General features: G+C 42.7%; 1 pseudogene across 1 annotated transcript; it reads left to right on the top strand.

Annotated features, from left to right (window-relative positions):
• Window positions 1–975: 975 nt before the first annotated feature.
• Window positions 976–20,954, top strand: LOC310830785 (vomeronasal type-2 receptor 26-like; annotated as a pseudogene). The gene is made up of 7 exons: window positions 976–1,215; window positions 1,952–2,217; window positions 3,785–4,076; window positions 5,089–5,949; window positions 9,027–9,254; window positions 10,882–11,008; window positions 20,719–20,954. The product of its transcript is annotated as a vomeronasal type-2 receptor 26-like (transcript).
• Window positions 20,955–21,501: the final 547 nt, after the last annotated feature.

Here is a 21,501-nt window from a genome sequence, read left to right as displayed (position 1 = left end):
TTGATTAGACCTAACCATGATGAATGGAGAATACAAGTAAACCAGAGCTTAATCAGATTTAAAGTGGAATCAAAGAGGACAGAAACTTCAGGTCCATAATGGACCTCAGCTTTCTAGAATCCAGGCTTAACCTCTGAATTTATTCCTATTATACAGCTCTTAAGGGCACAAAGCCACTGCTTTCTCTTAGTTTCTACTGTAGACCAGAGCCTACGTTGCCAATATGTACTCCCTTCGCTGGGAGTAAGGCCCATTAAATCTTAAAACACTTATTTCTGCGTAGACATCTGTACTGTTATACAGCAAGATAACTATGCTTGTTAATGAGTATCTGTAAGATTATGCCCCCCCCCCTTGCAGAAGGTCCAGGTATTCAAATGGAGATAGGAATGGAAGGAAGTATAACTAATAATAATGATAATGATAGTAATAATTTTGTTATTTATAACCCACCCATCTGCCTGTGTTCCCCAGCCACTTTAACACAGTAAAACATATTATTTCCTTTCTTCTTATCTGCTTTCAATCCCCCTAGAGCAGGGATGGGAAGCCTATAGCCCTCCAGATATTGCTAGACTACAGCCCTCATCATTGCTCACCATTTTCCATACTGACTGGGGTTGGTGGGTTTTGGAATCCCTCAACATCTGGAGTGCCACAAATCCCCAACCCCTGCCCTAGTGGAAGTGAAGCAGAATACATATTTTAAAAATAAAATGCAGAAGTTTGCAGAAGAAGCCAGAGACATCAGCATCACTGAATGAAGGTGAACACTGACTTAAAATTCACCCAAAAGGCTGGAAAGTCAGGCTCGGCAACTTTGGGAATCCTGACCCCCTCACCTGGGTGTGGATGAACTGTGGGTCTGAGAGATTTCAAGAATCCTCTTTCTCCCTACGGTACCATCTGACATAGGCTGACAGAATTAGGAGATAGTTTCCATAAGTCGCTATAAAAGGAGTCGTACAGCAGGGCATGGGGCACCAACTCAACCTCTCCAGAGTCATCAAGTTGGCTTGCATTGACACAAATCCCCTGGAGGTCATGATGATCACCAACAGTGGAATTTTGTCACTAGTTTCTTTTATTGGCCTGCTCATCTCATATGGATTCATTCTCTACACAATCTGCTCCCAGGGTCCCTTTGAAGGGACCACCACGGCTGCCTCGACATGCACCTCTCACCTCATTGTGGTCACCATGTATTTGGGCCCTGTTTGTTTATTTAAGCCTCACTGCCAGGCCAGGCCAGACGAGACAGCAGCCAATGGCCACAGCCAGCAAGGCACTGCCCTCCAGGAGGCACCAGTGACTGGCCCATTTATAGTGCCTTTTGGGTTGGAAAGACCCGTCCCTTTTGAGATCCACCGGCCAAGTAGAATTCCCCTCCAAAGGCCAGCAAATGTGTGTGCCTAGGCCATCGGGGAAGGAGGCTGAGAGTGAGGGAACGCAACTGTCCCCCCTGGAAAAGTGGTGAGGGGTCATTGCCACATGGTTGATGTGGATCCAGGTCCACTCAGTCAAATTTCAAGATGCTGACACACCGTACTACATTTTGGAGTCTCCATTGTTTACAAGGTCTTCTATTATGAATTTCTAACTTCACCAATACACCACTGGCCCCTTATTATCCACTGAAAGGGAATTAAACACAATAGTTTCTTCTGCAATTCCACAGGGGTTCGCAAGCATTGAATAGATAACTACATTCCAACTTGGTTATGAACAGGCTATAATTAAAGCTGTGGCTTCTCAAAAACCCCTGTGGACTTTCAGTGGCCACTTGTAAAAGTAACGCAAGGGATGCTAAAATTACTAGAATAATTTAAATAGGGTCTGGGAGCCTCAAGTCTGATCTTGGATATTCCCAGATTGTATCACTTCAGGTAAATAAAGTACCATTCAAATGAGACAGCTTTTATCTTGGATAAGTTAATTATACTCTTGCCAGAGAAATAGTGGTTTCTACGTAGAACAAACAGTTGCCTTTGAATTGAGGATGGTGATTTTAGTAGTCTTGCTGCTGAAACTGTTTGCTTACAAAGTATGTCAGGCTCACTTAGAGAAATGCAGACTCCAAGGTCCACACAGTCCACTTCACATGTATCATCAGCCAGGAGAGTTCCTCATTGGTGGCATTGTTTCCCATGGTGGCTTCATCGCCTCTCCAGCAACATTCTCTGAGGAACCCCCACCAGCTCTGCCTGAAGACCTTGTGTAAGTACTAAGCCACTCATTTATTACAGCAGAGGAATGATCAAACCTAGAGTTGCAAACTTCTTCTAATTTACCTGAGGAAAACCACTTTAGATTTGAATGGGACTTATGGTGGTGAATTAAGACAATATGGGATAAATTCCAATTTCCGGATAGAGAAATGAACAGAAATGTATTGAAATGGATGTATATTTGTGGGTCTGGGGAGCCCCTTTGAATAGCCAATATTGATAGACTTTATCTGAACTCGAGTATTAGTAAGAATGAATTTTTAAAAACCTGTTCTGAAACTAAAGGTTCTTATGGTTTCATTTTTTGATCTTAGGCTAAGGTTTGTTTCATCACTGAAAGGTACTTATTAAGAAGTATACTATTCAGTGAATTACAAGGACGATCACTGCCTTATGAATACGAGGACATTACAGGGAGAGACCAGAGAGACCAGAGATGTTGTAAGAGTCAGAAAAAGACCTCAGGCATGTAAGGGAGAACCTCCCATTACCCCACATTAGCAGTTCTGATCACTACAATTTCAGAAGGATATTGGCACGTTGGAACTTGTACAGGGGAGGGCAACAAAGATGGTCTGGAAACCAAGCCTTAAGAGGAGCGGTTGAGGGAGTTTGGTGTGTTTAACTATGATGAGACTGAGGGGAACTATGATAACCATTTTCAAATATCTCAAGGGCTGTCACCAGGAAGATGGAACACGCTTGTTTTCTCTTGCTCCAAATCAGGGTATTCAAGTTACAAGAAAGGAGATTTGAACTAAACATTAAGAAGAACTTTCTATTTATAAGAGCTGTTCAACAGTAGAACAGACTGATTGTTAACCCCACTGAACTCAGTATGATTAACTACTGTGTTGATATGTAAATGCTGCAGCGAGGCTCCTCACAGGGTCTCTGCCATGGGAGCATATTCACCCAGTGCTTTTCAAACTGCACTGGCTCCCAGTAGAGTACAGGGTCAGATTTAAGGTGCTGCTTTTGACCTTTAAAGCCCTTCACGGCCTAGGACCCTCGTACCTACGGGACCGCCTCTCCCGGTATGCCCCACGGAGAGCCTCAAGGTCCATAAATAGCAACACCCTAGTGGTCCCGGGCCCTAAGGAAGTTAGATTGGCTTCAAGCAGAGCCAGGGCCTTTTCAACTCTGGCTCTGGCCTGGTGGAACGCTCTGCCTCATGAGACCAGGGCCCTGCAGGATCTGATTTCTTTCCACAGGGCCTGTAAGACAGAGTTGTTCTGCCTGGCCTTTGGCTTGGAACCAATTTGATTCCCTCCCTCCCTCTCTTTCTTTTTTTCTTTCCTTCTCCTCCTGCGATGAGGCTACATTTTAATATTTTTATGTTTCAATATGTTAATGTTGTATTTTATTTTATTTTTTAAGTTGTAATCATTCAACTTGTTTTTATTATTGCTTGTAAGCTGTTCTGAGCCCGGCCTTGGCTGGGGAGGGCGGGGTATAAATAAAATTTATTATTATTATTATTATTATTATTATTATTATTATTAGGAAATAACTGTTGATATTCCTACTTAAACAGTTTGCAACTCTCATTCAAGGGTGGTGCCTAAGGTTTACCAGTACATCCTGGCCTTGGCATTTGCAGTCAAGGAGATCAACGAAGACCCTCACATCCTACCCAACATCACCTTGGGCTTTCACTTATATGACAGCTATTCCAATGCAAGGAGCACATACCTTGCCACGCTGCTACTTTTATCCATGGTGGAGAAATTTGTCCCTAATTATATATGTGATGTTGAAAGTTATCTGGCAGGGGTCATTGGGGGATTGGATTCCGAAATCTCCTTTTATGTGGCCACTGTTTTGGATATCTTTAAGATTCCGCAGGTAGGACACCTATGTACAATACCTCTATTAGCTTGCATAGAGAAGGAGGCAGGTTCCTTGGCAACAGTTCAGGGTGTATCAGCAGTTCAGGGTGAAGATGAAATTGGGAGCTGAACCTTGTATACCACCTTGAGATCTTTGGAAAATATAGGCGGTACATAATTATAATAGAAAGAAAGAAAGAAAGAAAGAAAGAAAGAAAGAAAGAAAGAAAGAAAGAAAGAAAGAAAGAAACCTGAATAAGAGGAAAGGTTGCAATACAAGAAAAAATATATGTCACTCCCCCCTGTCTGACACACATCTAGACCACTGATATCCCAAAGCCTCTGATGGAAGAGTGGGCTTCTACCTCACCAGCTGTTTTTAGTTATGTAGCAATTTCTACTTAGTGAGGAGGGCATCCGAATTGAGTTGCTGTTGGAAAAGGGAAATTGCTTGCAATTCTGACATAGACAGACAATGTTTAGGTGATCTGCTGTTTGGGGTATGGTGTGTATGCTCCGCCATTCAATTTTATCTATTGTACAAGACCCTGCCAAATTTTACAATGACATAAAAAAAATGTGTGTTTTTTTAATAATAATAATATTTTATTTATACCCCACCCATCAAGCTGGGTTTTCTCCAACCACTCTAGGCAGCTTCCAAAAAAATATTAAAATACAATCGTCCGTCAAACATTAAAAGCTTTCCTAAACAGTAAAATAGACACAATGACAATGCTCTGCTTTAGTCATCAATGTGTTAACAAGATTTATAAATAAAATAAAACAAACCAAACACAGTGCCCCTCTCCAGTCATCAAATCAAAGGTTTGAAAACCACAAATGGGAGATGATCCCAGTTTTCAGCCCATCTGCATGTTTGTCTTTTGTATATGTGAGAGAGAGCCACTCAAACCCCGAAACGTTGGCAAAGGCCATATTTGACTAACAGGGTTCTCCACATAATGATTATGAATACTGTGAAAGGAATCTACTTTGCCTCTTCTCTTCCTCCATTTACCTTTCAGCTCATTTATGGCTCTGCTCCAGTGATGAATGATAAAAGCCCAGGGCTTCCCTTCTACCAGATGGCAGCCTCAGAAGCCCTTCAGTATGAGGGAATTCTCTCTTTGCTTCTTCATTTCAGGTGGACGTGGATTGGAGTCATTGCAACAGACAATGAGAATGGAGAAAGATTTGTGCAAACTATTTCCCCCATGTTTACCAAGAGTGGTGTCTGCTTTGCATTCATAGAAAGAATCCCCGATTTCAGTTTTATTTCTGAAATGTATGGCTTGCTAGAACAGGCGGCCAATATACGAGACAAAATCTTTAGCAGCAGAGCGAACGTAGTGGTGACCTCTGGAGGGTCTTATTCCATGGCAAATTTTAGATGGCTTCCATGCCTATCAAAACATGATGACTTGATTAATAATGTAAAAAGTAAAGTATGGATAGTAACGGCCAAGGTTGAGTTCGCTTCATTTGTCTTTCAAAGAAATTGGGATTCAGGAGTATTCAATGGTGCTATAGCCTTTGAAATTCACTTCAGAAACCCACCAGGATTTCATCAGTATGTTGTGCACAGAAACCCTTCCAGCACAGATGGGGATGGTTTTATCAGAGACTTCTGGCAACAGGCCTTTGAATGTGTATTCCCAGATATCACTACAGACAAGGTGGAGGGGAATATTTGCACCGGAGAGGAGAAGCTGGAGAACCTTCCTGGATCATTTTTTGAAATGAGCATGACAGGCCACAGTTACAGCATCCACTGTGCTGTTTATGCCATGGCCCATGCTTTACATGCCATGTCCACATCCAGACTCAGACACAGAGGAATGGTGTATGGATCGAGAGGGAAGAAACTGAATCCGCAGTTTTGGCAGGTAAAGTTTGTACATCCTCAAGAGTGAGAGCTCTGTTGCTTCCTCATAATCAACACTGGGGGAGGGGGAGTGCATGACATCACAGTTGACCTATCATCCCCCCTCCCCAACGTCTTACCTTCATGAAAGGGATGCACTAGGGCAAAGATGCTTCATTCTGGATAGTTGGGGAGGTCTTGGTGTGATCAAAGCATGTGTCTGGGTAGAGCTAGGCTTGGTACGATTCTTGCCACTGGTCCCTCCTACCCCAGAGCTCTTGGGCTTCTGGCCTTTCCTGCAATTCTTCTGCAGGTACCCTTCTTTCTCACGCTTCCAGCAATTTCACTCCTCCGAGGCTGCATTTTGTGATTAGTGCAAATCACACAGTCTTTTTGTGAGGAAGTGTGAGAACTGGATAAAGCCCTATCTGTATGTATTATGTGATGTACTTTCATGTTTGCCTGTTTTCTCTTGGAGCTGGATGAGAGAGAGTCCATGTCCATGTAATATAGTGTAAATAAAGAGTCGTTTATAACTATGATGCTTCATTCTTCTTGCTGTATTAAGCCAGAAGACCAGTGTGCATAAACCAAGCTGGTTTATGCTGCTGGAGTGCCATGGAGAGGGAGGGGGTGCCTTTTCCAGAGCAATGCTCACCGGAGGACGCTCGGAGAAATGGAGGAGGGGGCTGCTGATAGCCAGGAGGCTTCTCCCAACAGTCTTCAGTCTGGCACATCCTTTTGAGGATTACGGTTTTATTTTGGAAATATTATATAGCACTGGGCACCCGCCCTCCACTCTGTTGAATATGTATGGGTTCACAAAATGCTGTCACCTTAGTCTTTCCTCTCAGAGTCAAACATTTGGGCAGCGTCCAGAAATGAATCTATAATTCTGCTGACAGAGAAGAAGGCATTGATATGATGGTTTCCTAGATGATTCCCCACATACTGTGCCGCTTGCAAATATGGGCTAAATAATGGCAGTATACTCCCAGAGGAAAGGGAAATGATGGTTGTGTCCTATTTTGAGTGGTTATTACTGCCCTGTATTTGAGGAGAAAGCATTTGTATGAGAGAAGCCTTGCAGCCCATTGAGATCTGCATTCACAGAAAGGAAGTAGTGGTCATAGTCAATAGAAAGGTTCGGCATTCTACTCTAGCCCATATCCACTAAATCCTTCCTCAGAGCAGGTGGCTGCACAACACTGTGTCTCATGGAGAGGGAGAAAGGGAAAGATGGAAAAGGGAGTGTGGGGAAGAAGGGCTTGAGATCTGGGATACGGGTAGTGCTGTGGGTTAAACCACAGAGCCTAGGACTTGCCGATCAGAAGGTCCCGGGTTTCGAATACCCGCGATGGGGTGAGCTCCCGTTGTTCGGTCCCTGCTCCTGCCAACCTAGCAGTTCAAAAGCACATCAAAGTGCAAGTAGATAAATAGGTACCGCTCCGGCGGGAAGGTAAACGGTGCACTGCTCTGGTTCGCCAGAAGCGGCTTAGTCATGCTGGCCACATGACCTGGAAGCTGTACACTGGCTCCCTCAGCCAATAAAGCGAGATGAGCGCCGCAACCCCAGAGTCGGTCATGACTGGACCTAATGTTCATTGGTCCCTTTACCTTTACCTCCAAAATGTAACAGAAAAACCATGGGTGTGATTTCCTTTCTTCTGAAAACTGAGAATAGGCATCTCCTACTGAGAAACAAATGTCCAGTTTGCACGTCATTATAAAGTTTATAATGAATGTGGAGATTGCTCCAGCCTCACTCCTCCGCTAGGATGAGTAAGCAAACCATGATCCCTGACTTTGTGATAAATCCAAGCCAGTGATTTGGGTTTGGTGTGCTCAAACAAACCACAGTTAGTAAGCCAAGAAGAAATTGTGGCTTCATAGTGTAGTTTGTTTGCTCCAGAACGAATTAAGTACTTAACCTGAGGTACCACTCTATACCCTGAATTTCCTTGGTAAAATTTGTCCTTTCCTAGTGAAACTTGTAATATTATTTCGGTTCCTTAATTAAAATGGGTCTGAGGAAAGCATAGTTGGAGACAACACTAAAGTTGTTGCCCTCTGTTATCGTTTCAAACAGTCTAGGAATGACCTCTGTTTTACACACTGCAAAGACATTTCTTAGCAACAGAGCAATTCCTGTGGATATTTCTTCTAAGTCTTAAAGGTAACACAAAATAAAGCAATCCTAAAGACCAGGTGAAGAAGCACAAAGCCACAGCCAACTTGATCATACAAGTCACATATTCTCAGTACAAAAAAATGAACTTGGGATGAAAGGAAGTTTGTCCTTAAGATATGCCCAACAGGAAGCCACAAAAAGTGAAGATGTTTATTCCTCGTATCAGAGAATAAGCATGATTCCTTCACACTTCTCATATTTTCCTACAACTTGTTCTGAGGGGACTGGGGGGTAATGTCTGTGGGCCTTTAGCCTAGTCAGTCATGCATTAACAACAGTAGTATCAGCTGAATCCAGGATTACAAGGCTTAGATAGCATCAAAGTTTTCCAATACATTGTTTAAAATAACAAAAGTTGGCAGGACTGAAAACTTCTGTCACCGTTTTTAAAAAAATCACGGTATATTGTGAAGTTATGACATCATCACGGTATATTGTGAAGTTATGACATCAGTTAACCTCAAGAAATTGAACATGGAATTTAATATTTTGCTCCAATTCCCCATTCCATAACATTAAACAGTGGAAGCAGAGGTAGACAGGGAGAGAGAGACTATCAATAATTTGGGTAAGAAAAGGAGACTGTCATACTTGTGAAAGAAAATGGGTTGGCTCTCTCCATGCTTGGACCTGACTCCACTCAAAGTTGCCTAAATCACCACCCACCATTCGCTGAATGTTCTGCACACAGGAAAAAATGTTGCTCGGCCCTGTATTACAGTGTTTCCCAACCTTGGGTCTCCAGCTGTTTTCAGACTACAATTCCCATCATCCCTGACCACTGGTCTGGCTAGCTAGGGATGATGGGAGTTGTAGTCCCAAAGCAGCTGAAGACCCAACATTAGGAAACCATGCTGTATTAGACTGTAGTCTTTTCTAAATACCTGTCTTTTCTGTTTTCAATCTAGCTCCATCACTTTCTGAGAAGTATCTCATTTAACAATACTGCAGGAGATGTGGTCTTCATCAACCAGAATGGAGAGGCAGCATCTAGCTTGGACATTGTCAACTGGATCATATTCCCCAACCAAAGTTTGCACAGAGTGAGAGTTGGGAGGATAGATCCACAAGCTCCTCCAGACCAAAAATTAACCCTTGATGAAGACGCCATAATATGGCATAGATGGTTTAATCAGGTAGGTCCACATTCTTATCTACCGTAATTCAGAAGAGATTCAATATAGCTTACGCAATATTTATCCCCCTGCCTTTCTAATCACTGTCTTTTGGACTGCAAGTTACTGATTAGTGGATGGCCAAAGCAGGGTCACCAACTTGAATAAAATATTGGGGAGGGGCAGGTAAGCCCACCACTGCTTCTATGTAACTTATGTCTCTAGCTTGTCTGCTCCCTCTATCTTCTCTATAGGCCCCATGTGGGATCCAGAAACATTCTGGAGAAAAGTTAAGGTGCCACTAGATGCCACTCTACAGTCACTTTGGCTCCATCTTCAGTTTAAAATGCAAAATTCATTACATTAAGAAAAATAAAGCGCTTTATAAATAAACAAGCCAATTCGCCATGTATATCCCTAGAACAGTGTTCCTTGTGGAACACCCTCCCTCCAGATGTCAAGGAGATAAAAGACCTACACAACTTTTAGAAGACATCTGAAGGCAGCCCTCTGTTGAAACAAGGAATAAAGGCAAATATTTCATTAAGGAGGTTACAAAACAGAAGAACCCTTTTACTATAAAATACAGTTAAGCAAGACTAACAGTGTAAACTTACCTTGGGGAATCTGATTGAAACGAAAATAGCAAAAGCTAGGTTGTCTCACCCTAATCCCAACCCTTCACAGACCCCCAACACAAGCTTCATCCACACAAATGTGATTTTTACATCACACAGGAGGTCAGTTGGAATAATAAAATGGGTTCTTTTTCTTCCCCTCTGAAAGATTGCAACCGGAATCCTAAGTATATAAAGAAAATTATTGCAAAATAAACCAAAGAAATTGGGATTTCTTTATAAATATTAAATGCTGGTTTTGAACTGAGTGAAAGACTATGTATGAATTGATAAGCCCCATGATTTTGCCTTTTTGCGAGAAAAGTGGAGAAATGAAGTGGTTGGGAAAATGAGGAAAAAAGTGAAAACAGACAGCAGCAGCAGGTTCAGGATACCACTAGTCTTCTAAGGGAGCCAGTGGAAGAGGTGGAAGCAGGAAAAGTGGTGAAGATACAGAAAGTGAAGGAGGGGGCTGAGAGCAAAGGTATGAAGAGCATAGGGAATGGATGCATCCGTCTGAAAAAAGAGAGGTATCTCAAAATATGTATTGTAAAGTATATTTTCCCCTTAACATGCTCAGTGCTAAATCTCTTGGATAACATCATTCCAATTCATGTATTTGTCCATAGTTTTTCTTTTATTTTTGTATGAGAACTCATAAAGAACACATTCATCAAAAACCCCTTATTTGGAACTATAAGGAACAGCATCTGATGGGTCCAAGAATAGGTGTAGCCACCAACACCAAATCAATTCTAGAGATGTCTACCTAGTGGACAACATACTAAGAAGTAACGATTATAACAAGATTAACAGGGACACTAGAGTAACTTCAAAGTGTGCCTGTGCAACCCAGAGCAATAGAGGAGATATTACATCACGCCAAACATTACTACTACTAAAAAGAAAAGTAGCAATTGGTAGAGGCATTCTGTGTCAGTTTAGAAACATAGAGAGGAGCCTTAGAACCTGAAACATTCTGAACTCATTATTCTCTCGATGATTCTTCTCCTCTTCCATTTATGCATTAGACTCAGCCTCTTTCTGTCTGTACTGAGAGATGTCTTCCAGGATCCAGCAAGAAAGTGAAGGAGGGACAGCCCCCTTGCTGCTATGATTGCATCCCATGTCCAGAGGGGAAGATTGCAAACTAGGATGGTAAGGGAAATAATTTGATTAAATGGGTCCATTTGATTGAAAGGTGTCAGGATGGCTGAGGTTAAGTTTCAAAAGAAGATAGAAGTTATTGTATGTGTGTCCCTGCCTCATTGTCTACATGGTGGCTGTGGAGATCTTCTCCATCTTAGCCTCTGGTGGTGGTTTGCTGGGTTGCATCTTTTCCCCCAAATGTTACATAATTATTTTGAGGCCTGAACTGAACAATAGGGAACAGCTAATAAGGAAGAAAAATTAAAGAAATAATAAACCTGCCCTTTGCTTTCATAGATAGATAGATAGATAGATAGATAGATAGATAGATAGATATTAATCTACTCCAAATTTCCATAATTGAAAATTCATTTGTAAAATTGACTAATTTGCTTTGAAAAAACAATCATATGCTTACACATACATTATTCTCTTGTAGCATGTGCTAATAAGAAGACTCAAAGCAATTCTTCTCAAAATATATGCAAGTAAATCTTTATCTGGCCTTAATTCTCAGTGATCAAACTTGTTTCACAGCTTTCAGCATAGTAGGATCTGTGAAACTGTACTATTGCAGCCATGAAATATTGGAATATTCATTTATGAATTATTGTTCTGTTCTGCTAACAGATTTTGCCAGCAACCTATCCATAACCAAGATCGTAGAAATGAAGGATGATCCTCTTAAATCAGGCCAATGGCCCATCTGTTCCAGCATCCTGTACTCTCACTGACCAACCAGATACCTGTGGGAAACCTTCAAGCCGTACCCAACTGCAAATGCACTCTCCCCACCATTGTTTCCTATGTCAGTGAGTTCCATACTTTATCTATGTACTGTGAGATAACATATGCCCCATTGAATTGGGTTCCCCTGGCCCCAAGATTTTGTCTGAATCATGTCTCCTTGGAGAAATTCAGAGTCCTAGATAAGAAAATGTAAATGAATTCTGACCCGGTCCTTGGAAAAGATGGCAACAAAGGACCCTGCAGACCTCACTGTGCCACTCATTCGACAGATGGAGAGCCACAATTGGTATTAATTCACCAACTCATGTGATGAATCAGAACAGTCCATTCATAATACATATACGTTTTATATATGTGGCAAATATATTGTTTGCTATTCCACTGCTGTTGGCATCCTTCAGCAAATGTTTGACGAGCAGATAAAATTGATTAGATCTAACCATGATGAATGGAGAATGCAAGTAAACCTGAGTAAGCCCCATTAAACCTTAAAAAAATTATTTCTGAGTAAACATCTGTACTGTTATACAGCAAGCTTGTTAATGATTGTCTGTACAATTATGGTCCCCTGACAGAAGGTTCAGATATTCAAGTGGAGACAGAAATGGAAGGAAGTAGGACTAATAATAATAATAATAATAATAATAATAATAATAATAATAATATCTTTATTGTCATTGCCCCCTCTCAGGGACAACGAAATTACTTGGCTGCTCCATCCACCCGGGTAGGGCACTCCACTCAAAATCAGAACAACTATAAAAACACTAATTAAAACAATATAATATAATACAGCAAGGAAGATTAGATGACTTTCAAAGTCCAGGTTTCCCATTCAGGGCCGAGATCGCTCTGGAGAAGAAGCTGTTCTTGAGACGGCTCATTCTTGTCATCATCGTCCTGTATCTGGCTGCGTTTCCCCTGCCACTTTAGGTGGCTTACAGCAGATATAAAAACACAGTAAAACATATTTCTTTTGTTGTTCTCTGCTTTTAATCCCCCTAGAGTTTGGATGGGAAGCCTATAGTCCTCCAGATATTGCTAGACTACAGCCCTCATCATTGCTGACCATTTTCCATACTGGCTGGGGTTGGTTGGTTTTGGAATCCCTCAACATCTGGAGTGCCACACATCCCCAACCCTTGCCCTATTGGAAGTGAAGCAGAATACATATTTAAAACATAAAATGCATAAATTTGCAGAAGAAGTCAGAGATATCAGCATCACTGGATGAAGGTGGACACTGAATTAAAATTCACCAAAAGGCTAGAAAGTCTGGCTCAGCAACTTTGGGAATTGTCACCACCCTCAGCTGCATCTGGAGGAACTGTGTGGTCTGAGAGATTTCAAGAATCCTCTCTCTCCCTAAGGTTCTAGCTCACATAGGCTGAAAGAATCAAGAGAGATTTTACACAAGGCTCTATAAAAGGAGTCATACAGAAGGGCCTGGAGCACCAACTGAACCTCTCCAGAATCACAGGGGCATTGGCCCTTGAGGGTTGGAGCAAATATGGATTCCCAAGGCACAGGGGAAGGAGGCTGAGAGGAAGGGGACACAACTGTCACCCCCCAAAACAGCAATGAGTGGCCATTGCAGATATGCCAAATGGCTGGTGTGAATTCAGGTCCACTCAGCCAAATTCCAAGATGCTGACTACACCATGCTACATTTTGGAGTCTCCATTGGCTACAAGGTATTCTGTTATGAGCTTCTAACTTCTAATTTCACCCATACACCATTGGTCTATTATTATCTAATGAAAGGGAAATTAAAATAACAGTTCTGAATATTTTCTTCAGCAATTTCCTCTGGAATTCCACAGGGAATCCTGAGCTTTGGATGAACAACTACACTCCTGCCTGGTTATTAACAGGGCTATAATTAAATCTGCTGCTCCTCAAAAATCTCTGTGTATTCTTTGTGGCCACTGGCAACATAACACAAAGGATACTACAATTTAACCAGAATTATTTAAATAGTGTCTGGGATCAGCAAGTCTGATTTTGGATACTCCTGGATTGTATCCTCTCAGGAAATTAATCTACGATTTAAATGAGACAATTTTTATCTAGGAGAAGCTAATTATTATATTGCCAGCAAAATCATAGAACAAAGAGTTGCCCTTGTGTTAAGGATGATGGTTTTAGTGTTCTTGCTGCTGGAACTGATTTCTTACAATGTATGTGAGGCTCACATAGCAAAATGCAGGCTCCAAGGTCCACATCATCCACTTCACATGTATCATCAGCCAGGAGAGTTCCTCATTGGTGGCATAGTTTCCCATGGTGGCTTCTTCTCTTCTCCAGCAGCATTCACTGAGGAACCCCCACCAGCACTTCCTGAAGAGCTTGTGTAAGAACCAAGCCACTCATATATTACATTAGAGGAAGGACCAAACCTAGAGTTGCAGAATAATGACTGAGACTGCAAACCTGTACCCTTTTACTTGGGGAAATCCACTTTAGATTTGAATGGGACTTATGCTGGGGCAAAAAATTGGAAGGAATCTCTTGGAAATGAAGAGAATACAGGAGAAATTCCCATTTCTGGATAGAGAAATGAATGGAAATGTATTGAAATGTATGCATGTTTGTGTGTCTGGGAGAGCCCTTCTGAACAGAAATTTTTGATAGACTTTACCTGAACTACTAGAGTGTTAGTAAGAATGAATTTTTAAAAACCTGTTCTGAAGCTGAATGTTTCATTTTCTGAACTTAGACTAAGCTTTGTTTCAGCACTGAAAGGTACTTATTATGAAGTATAGAATTCAGTAAATTCCAATGACAATCACTGACTCATGAAAAAGAGGTCACTGCAGTGAGAGACCATGTCAGAAAAAGACCCCTCTGGTGTGGACAGCAAGACGTCCCATGGCCCCCACATTAGCAACCCCTGTTCTAGATACTATTTACCTTAAACGATTAGAAATTGGGGACAAAAATAACATGAATTCCAGTAGGGACAAATGCAGAAAAATAAGATGAGGAACACTTGGCTTCCCATTGGTAGGAAAGGTTCAAGGGATCTGCATCAACAGAAGTATAGTGTCCTGATCAAAGGAAGCACTGGTACTGCTCTATTCTCCCTTGGTCACTTGGAGTCCTGTATCCAGTTCTGATCAACCCAAATTAAGACGAATACGTATTAGCAAGCTGAAACATGTGCAGAGGAGGGCAACAAAGATGGTCTGGAAACCAAGCCTTGTGAGGAATGATTGAGGGAGTTTGATATGTTTAGCTATGGTGAGACCGAGGGAAGGAATGATAGCCATTTTCAAATATCTCAAGGGCTGTCACCAAGAAGATGCAACAAGCTTGTTTTCTCTTGCTCCAAATCAGGGTATTCAAGTAACAAGAATGGAGATTTCAACTAAACATCAGGAAGAGCTTTTCTACAGATAAGAGCTATTCAATAGTAGAACGGACTGAGTGTAAATCCCCCTGAACTCGATATGATTAACTACAGTGGTGCCTCGCAAGACGAAATTAATTCGTTCCGCAAGTCTTTTCGTCTTGCGAGTTTTTCGTCTTGCGAAGCACGGTTTCCCATAGGAATGCATTAAAAATCAATTAATGCGTTCCTATGGAAACCTCCTTCAGACCAGGTCCGGGGACAGTCTGTCCCCCGACCTCTTCTGAAGGCCGGTGGGGGGCGAAAGTCTTTGCTTCCCCCCCCGCCTGCCTTCCCGGGACAGCGGAGACTTCTCCGCTGTCCTGGGGCGGTCTTAAAATGCTGGCCGGCGGCAGCGAAGCCTTCGCTGCCGTCCCCCAGCATTTTAAAAGCCCCTGGGACAGCGGAGACTTCCCGGGGCGATTTTAAAATGCTGGCGGGCAGCAGCGCTGCCGCCCGCCAGCATTTTAAGATCACCCCAGACAGCGGAGAAGTCCTCCGCTGTCCCGGGGTTTTTAAAATGCTGGTGGGCGGCAGCGAAGGCTTCGCGGGCAGCAGCGCTGCCGCCCGCCAGCATTTTAAGATCACCCCAGACAGCGGAGACTTCTCCGCTCCCGGGGCGATTTTAAAATGCTGGCGGGCGGCAGCGAAGCATTCGCTGCCGCCCACCAGCATTTTAAAAACCCCGGGACAGTGAAGGACTTCACCGCTGTCTGGGGTGATCTTAAAATGCTGGCGGGCGGCAGCGCTGCTGCCCGCGAAGCCTTCGCTGCCGCCCACCAGCATTTTAAAATTGCTCCGGGAGCGGAGAAGTCTCCGCTGTCTGGGGTGATCTTAAAATGCTGGCGGGCGGCAGTGCTGCTGCCCGCGAAGCCTTCGCTGCCGCCCACCAGCATTTTAAAATTGCTCCGGGAGCGGAGAAGTCTCCGCTGTCTGGGGTGATCTTAAAATGCTGGCGGGCGGCAGCGCTGCTGCCTGCCAGCATTTTAAAATCGCCCCGGGACAGTGGAGGAATTATCCGCTGTCCCGGGGCGATTTAAAAGCCCCCGGGAAGGCAGGCAGGGGGGACAAAGACTTTCGCCCCCCCACCGGCCTTCAGAAGAGGTCCTGGACCTCTTCTGAAGGCCGGTGGGGGGCGAAAGTCTTTGCTCCCCCCCCCCCGCCGCCTGCCTTCAAAAGCCATCCGGGATAGCGGGAAGCGCTTCCCTGCTATCCCGGACTGCTTTTAAAATGCTGGCAGTGGGGAGCAAAGCCTTTCGGCCCCCGCCGGCCTTCCTGGACCTCTTCTGAAGGCCGGAGGGGGGGGGAAAGGCTTTGCTCCCCACCGCTAGCATTTAAAAGAGGTCCCCGGAGATTTCCCTATGGGCTTTCTTCTTGCGAAGCAAGCCCATAGGGAAATTCGTTTTGCGAAGCGCCTCCAAAACGGAAAACCCTTTCGTCTAGCGGGTTTTTCGTCTTGCGAGGCGTTCGTCTTGCGGGGCACCACTGTACTTTGTTGGTGTGTAAAAGAATACATTTGTTGAAATTCCCTATGATACAGTTTGCAACTCTCATCCTAGGGTGGTGCCTAAGCTTTACCAGCACATCGTGGCCTTGGCATTTGCAGTCAAGGAGATCAACAAAGACCCTCACATCCTACCCAATATCACCTTGGGCTTCCACTTATATGACAGCTGTTTTAGTGCAAGGAGCACATATCTCGCCACACTGCTGCTTTTATCCAGGGTGGAAAAATTTGTCCCTAACTATATATGTGATGTTGAAAATAATCTGACTGGGGTCATTGGGGGACTGGATTCTGAAATCTCCTTTTATGTGGCCACTGTTTTGGATATCTATAAGATTCCACAGGTAAAACACCCATGGACAATACCTCTATTAGCTTGCATAGAGGGAGAGGCAGGTTTCTCAGCATCTGTTCCAGGTAAAGCTGAAATTGCAAGGAGAACCATGTACACCACCTTGAGATCCTTGGAAAATAAAGGTGGTACATAATTGTAATATAAGCAAACAACAGACAGACAAACCTGAATAAAGGGGAAGGTTGCAATACCTAAAAATAAAATAAAATGTAACTCTCCCCTGTCTTACACACACATTTAGATCACTTACAGTATATAACAAAGGCCACTGATGGGAGAGTGTCTTCTCTCTCACCAACAGTTTTCGTTATGCATCATTTTCTGATTAGTTAGGAGGGTATCTGAATTGAGCTGCTGAGGAAAGGGGGGAGTTGCTTACTGGATAAAAGCAATAAGATTTGAGGTGCCAGTGGAAAAATTGGTGCAGGAGGGCATGTCAAATAAGCTGCTGGGGAAGTGGGGGAAATGCTTACAGCTAAAAAAACTTTACAGGTAGGAGCCAGTACAATAACTATTCCTCTTTAGCACACCAGACATAATTAAAGACACAGTGAAGTTATGGGAAATTACAGATACAATCCAGTTCTGCAGGAGAAAAGTAATAGTAGATAGCAGCTGATTCACTAGTGAAATGAATGTTCATAAATAAAGTCTGAGAAGAATCTGCACAGTTATGCTGTGTGATGGGGCATGTCCATCATGAAGAAGAAAGACGATGCTTCAGAGAAGAAATGTGCATCTGACCCAATTTGCAATTCTGACAAACCCAGATAATGTCTAGGTAATCTGCTATTTGAGGCATGGTATGTTCCCCCTATCAGTTTTATCCATTGTACAAGACCCTGCGAAATTTTGCAATGACATAAAAAAAATATTTGTTTGTTTTTAAGTGAAGTAGACACAATGCTCTGCTTCAGTCATCAATGTGTTAACAAGATCCATAAAAATAATAAAAAACAGACACAGTGCCCCTCTCCATTCAGCAAAGCAAAGGTTTCCAAACCACAAATGGGAGATGATCCCAGTTTTCAGCTAATCTGCATTTTTTTTATTTAGTATATGTGAGAGAGAGCCACACAAACTCTTAAAGATTGGCAAGGGGCATATTTGACTAACAGGGTTCACCACATAATGATTATGAATACAGTGGTACCTCGGGTTACATACGCTTCAGGTTACATACGCTTCAGGTTACAGACTCCGCTAACCCAGAAATAGTGCTTCAGGTTAAGTACTTTGCTTCAGGATGAGAACAGAAATCGTGCTCCGGTGGCGCGGGGGCAGCAGGAGACCCCATTAGCTAAAGTGTTGCTTCAGGTTAAGAACAGTTTCAAGTTAAGTAAGGACCTCCGGAACGAATTAAGTTCTTAACCTGAGGTACCACTCTACTGTGAAAGGAATCTACTTTGTGTCTTCTCTTCCTCCATTTACTTTTTAGCTCATTTATGGATCTGCTCCGGTGATGAATGATAAAAGCCCAGGGCTTCCCTTCTACCAGATGGCAGCCTCAGAAGCCCTTCAGTATGAGGGAATTCTCTCTTTGCTTCTGCATTTCAGGTGGACGTGGATTGGAGTCATTGCAAGGGACAATGAAAATGGAGAAAGATTTGTGCAAACCATTAACCCAATATTTACCAAGAGTGGTGTCTGCTTTGCATTCTTAGAAAGAATCTCCAGTTTAAGTTTTATTTCTGAAATTAATGGCATGCTACAACAGGGGACAAGTATAATCCATAAAATTTTTAGCAGCACAGCTAATGTAATTGTTGCCTATGGAGGATCTTATTACGTGGCAACTTTTAGATGGCTTCCATACCTATCAGAACATGATGACATGACATACAATATAAAAGGTAAAGTATGGATAACAACTGCTCATGTTGAGTTCACTTCATTTGTCATTCAAAAGAACTGGGATTCAGGAGTATTCAATGGTGCTATATCCTTTGAAATTCACTTCAGAAACCCTCCAGGATTTCATCAGTATGTTGTTCACAGAAACCCTTCCAGCACAGATGGGGATGGTTTTATCAGGGACTTCTGGCAACAGGCCTTTGAAGGTGTGTTCCCAGATATCACTTCAGACAAGGTGGAGGGGAATATTTGCACCGGAGAAGAGAAGCTGGAGAGCCTTCCTGGATCATTTTTTGAAATGAGCATGACAGGCCACAGTTACAGCATCCATAGTGCTGTCTACGCCATGGCCCATGCTTTACATATCATGTCCACATCCAGACTCAGGCACAGAGAAATGTCGTATGGAGGGAGAGAGAAGAATCAGAATCAACAGTTTTGGCAGGTAATAGGCTAAACTTCCTCAACTGGAAGAGGCCTGTTATTCCCCCACAAGGTATGGGTTTCCAAAATGTTGTCAACTTGCTCTTTCATCTCTGACAAGGAAAATCACTTCCATGGGTGAAGTATCGAGACCACTGGGATGCCACTGCATTCACAGATAAGAGGCAGTGGTACTGGTCAAGAGAGATGTTCAGCATCCTCTCTATCCCATATACACCAAATCCTCCCTCAGATCAGGTGATCACACACCACTCTGGTGTCTCCTGAGATGAACAGGGACAGAGGAAAAGAGGTGTGGGGCGGGGGAGTTAAAGAAAGGTTGAAAAAAATGGGAGAGAGAGATGTGGGAGAGAGAAAATTGGTGGTCTCTCCCACATTGAGAGTGGGAGCTGCAGCCATTTCCACACAATTGCCTTTTCTATATTCAATCTAGCTCCATCACTTTCTGAGAAGTATCTCATTTAACAATTCTGCAGGAGATGTGGTCTTCATCAACCAGAATGGGGGGGTGGTATCCAGGTTGGATATTGTCAATTGGATTATATTCTCCAACCAAAGTTTGCAAAGAGTGAGCATTAGGAGGATAGATCCACAGGCTCCTCCAGACCAATCATTCATCCTTGATGAAGATGCCATAACATGGCACAGTTGGTTTAATCTGGTAGGACCGTATTATTAGAGAATTCCAAAGAGATTCAGTGTTGCATAAAGAATGGTCATTCGCCTGCAGGTCTACTCACAGTCTTTCAAACTGCATGTTACTGTGCAGAATATGACAAAAGAATCCAAGTACCAGATTGAGAGGCAAAAGCTTACTGCTAGAAGTCACTCAATGAATAAAGGCAAATATTTTATTTTATTTATAAATATTTCTTAACAATTATAAAATAATGATTTTAAACTGAAGAAAAGAGGATAAGCCACAAGATTTTCCCTTTCTTGCTAAAAAGTGGGGAACTGCTATGTAATCACAACACCTACACATCCCAGAACAACAGAGGGAGTATGAAATCACTTCAAACATTACTACTACTACTAAAAAATAGCCATTATATATATATTGCTGAAGTGCTGACTCAGCTTAATAACATAGAGAGGGGCCCAGGAACATGAAGATTTCCAAACTCATTGTTCTCTTGCTGATCCTTCTGCTCTTTCATTTATGTAATAGACTCGGCCTCTTTCTCTCTGTACTGAGACATGTCTTCCAGGATCCAGCAAGAAAGTGAAGGAGGGACAGCCACCTTGCTGCTACGATTGCATCCCATGTGCAGAGGGAAAGATTGCAAACCAGTATGGTAGGAGAAATAAATAGGTTAAGTAGATCCAGACTCAGTCCTTAGCATTACTTTCTCAGACAGAAAGTAAACATTTCACCAAACTGAAATGTATGACCTAATATATTTCTTTCCCACCAGATATGAATGCCTGCAATAAATCTCCAGACAAATACTATCCAAGCAAGAACCGAGCTGCATGTTTACCCAAGGATATCAGCTTCTTGTCTTATGAAGAACCTTTGGGCATCAGTTTAGCTTGTTTCTCTCTGTTCCTTTCCTTGATCACAGCCCTGATACTAAGTATATTTATGAAGCACCACGACACACCCATTTTCATTGCAAACAACCGAAACCTCCTGTTTCCTGTTCCATAATTCAAGCAGGGATATGTACTGTGTGGCTGGCAACCTCTCCCCCATACCCTGATGTAGACATGCACTCAATGACTGAAGAAATTATACTAGAATGTAATGAAGGCTCTGTAACAATGTTTTACTGTGTCCTCATCTACATGAGCTGCCTGGCCACTGTAAGTTTTGCTGTGGCATTCTTTGCCAGGAAATTACCAGACAGTTTCGCCTCAGGAACAGCTGCCTCCATTTTAGAAAAAATATATGAAAAATTGGAATCTTTGGATAAGAAAGTGGAATCCTTGGATAAAAAAGCTGATGAGCAAACTTTTAAAATAGACCAAAACACCGAATGTTTAAATAAATTAGCTGGACAAGTGGCACAGAACGTGGAAACAATTGCAGAATTGAAGGGAGCTACAGGGGAGAACAGAAAATTGGTTGAAGACACCAGCCAAAGGCTGGGAAAGTTAGAAAAAGAGGTGAGGCCACTCAACAAACAAGTTGGTGAACATCAGACCTATCTTTCGATGATTGAACTGAGAAGTAGGGAGACCAACTTAAGGATTAG

Source organism: Podarcis gaigeae (genome assembly GCF_964106915.1).
Source record: "Podarcis gaigeae genome assembly, chromosome: 13".
Classification (NCBI taxonomy): domain Eukaryota; kingdom Metazoa; phylum Chordata; class Lepidosauria; order Squamata; family Lacertidae; genus Podarcis; species Podarcis gaigeae.
This window is presented reverse-complemented; position numbering and strand designations above follow the sequence as displayed.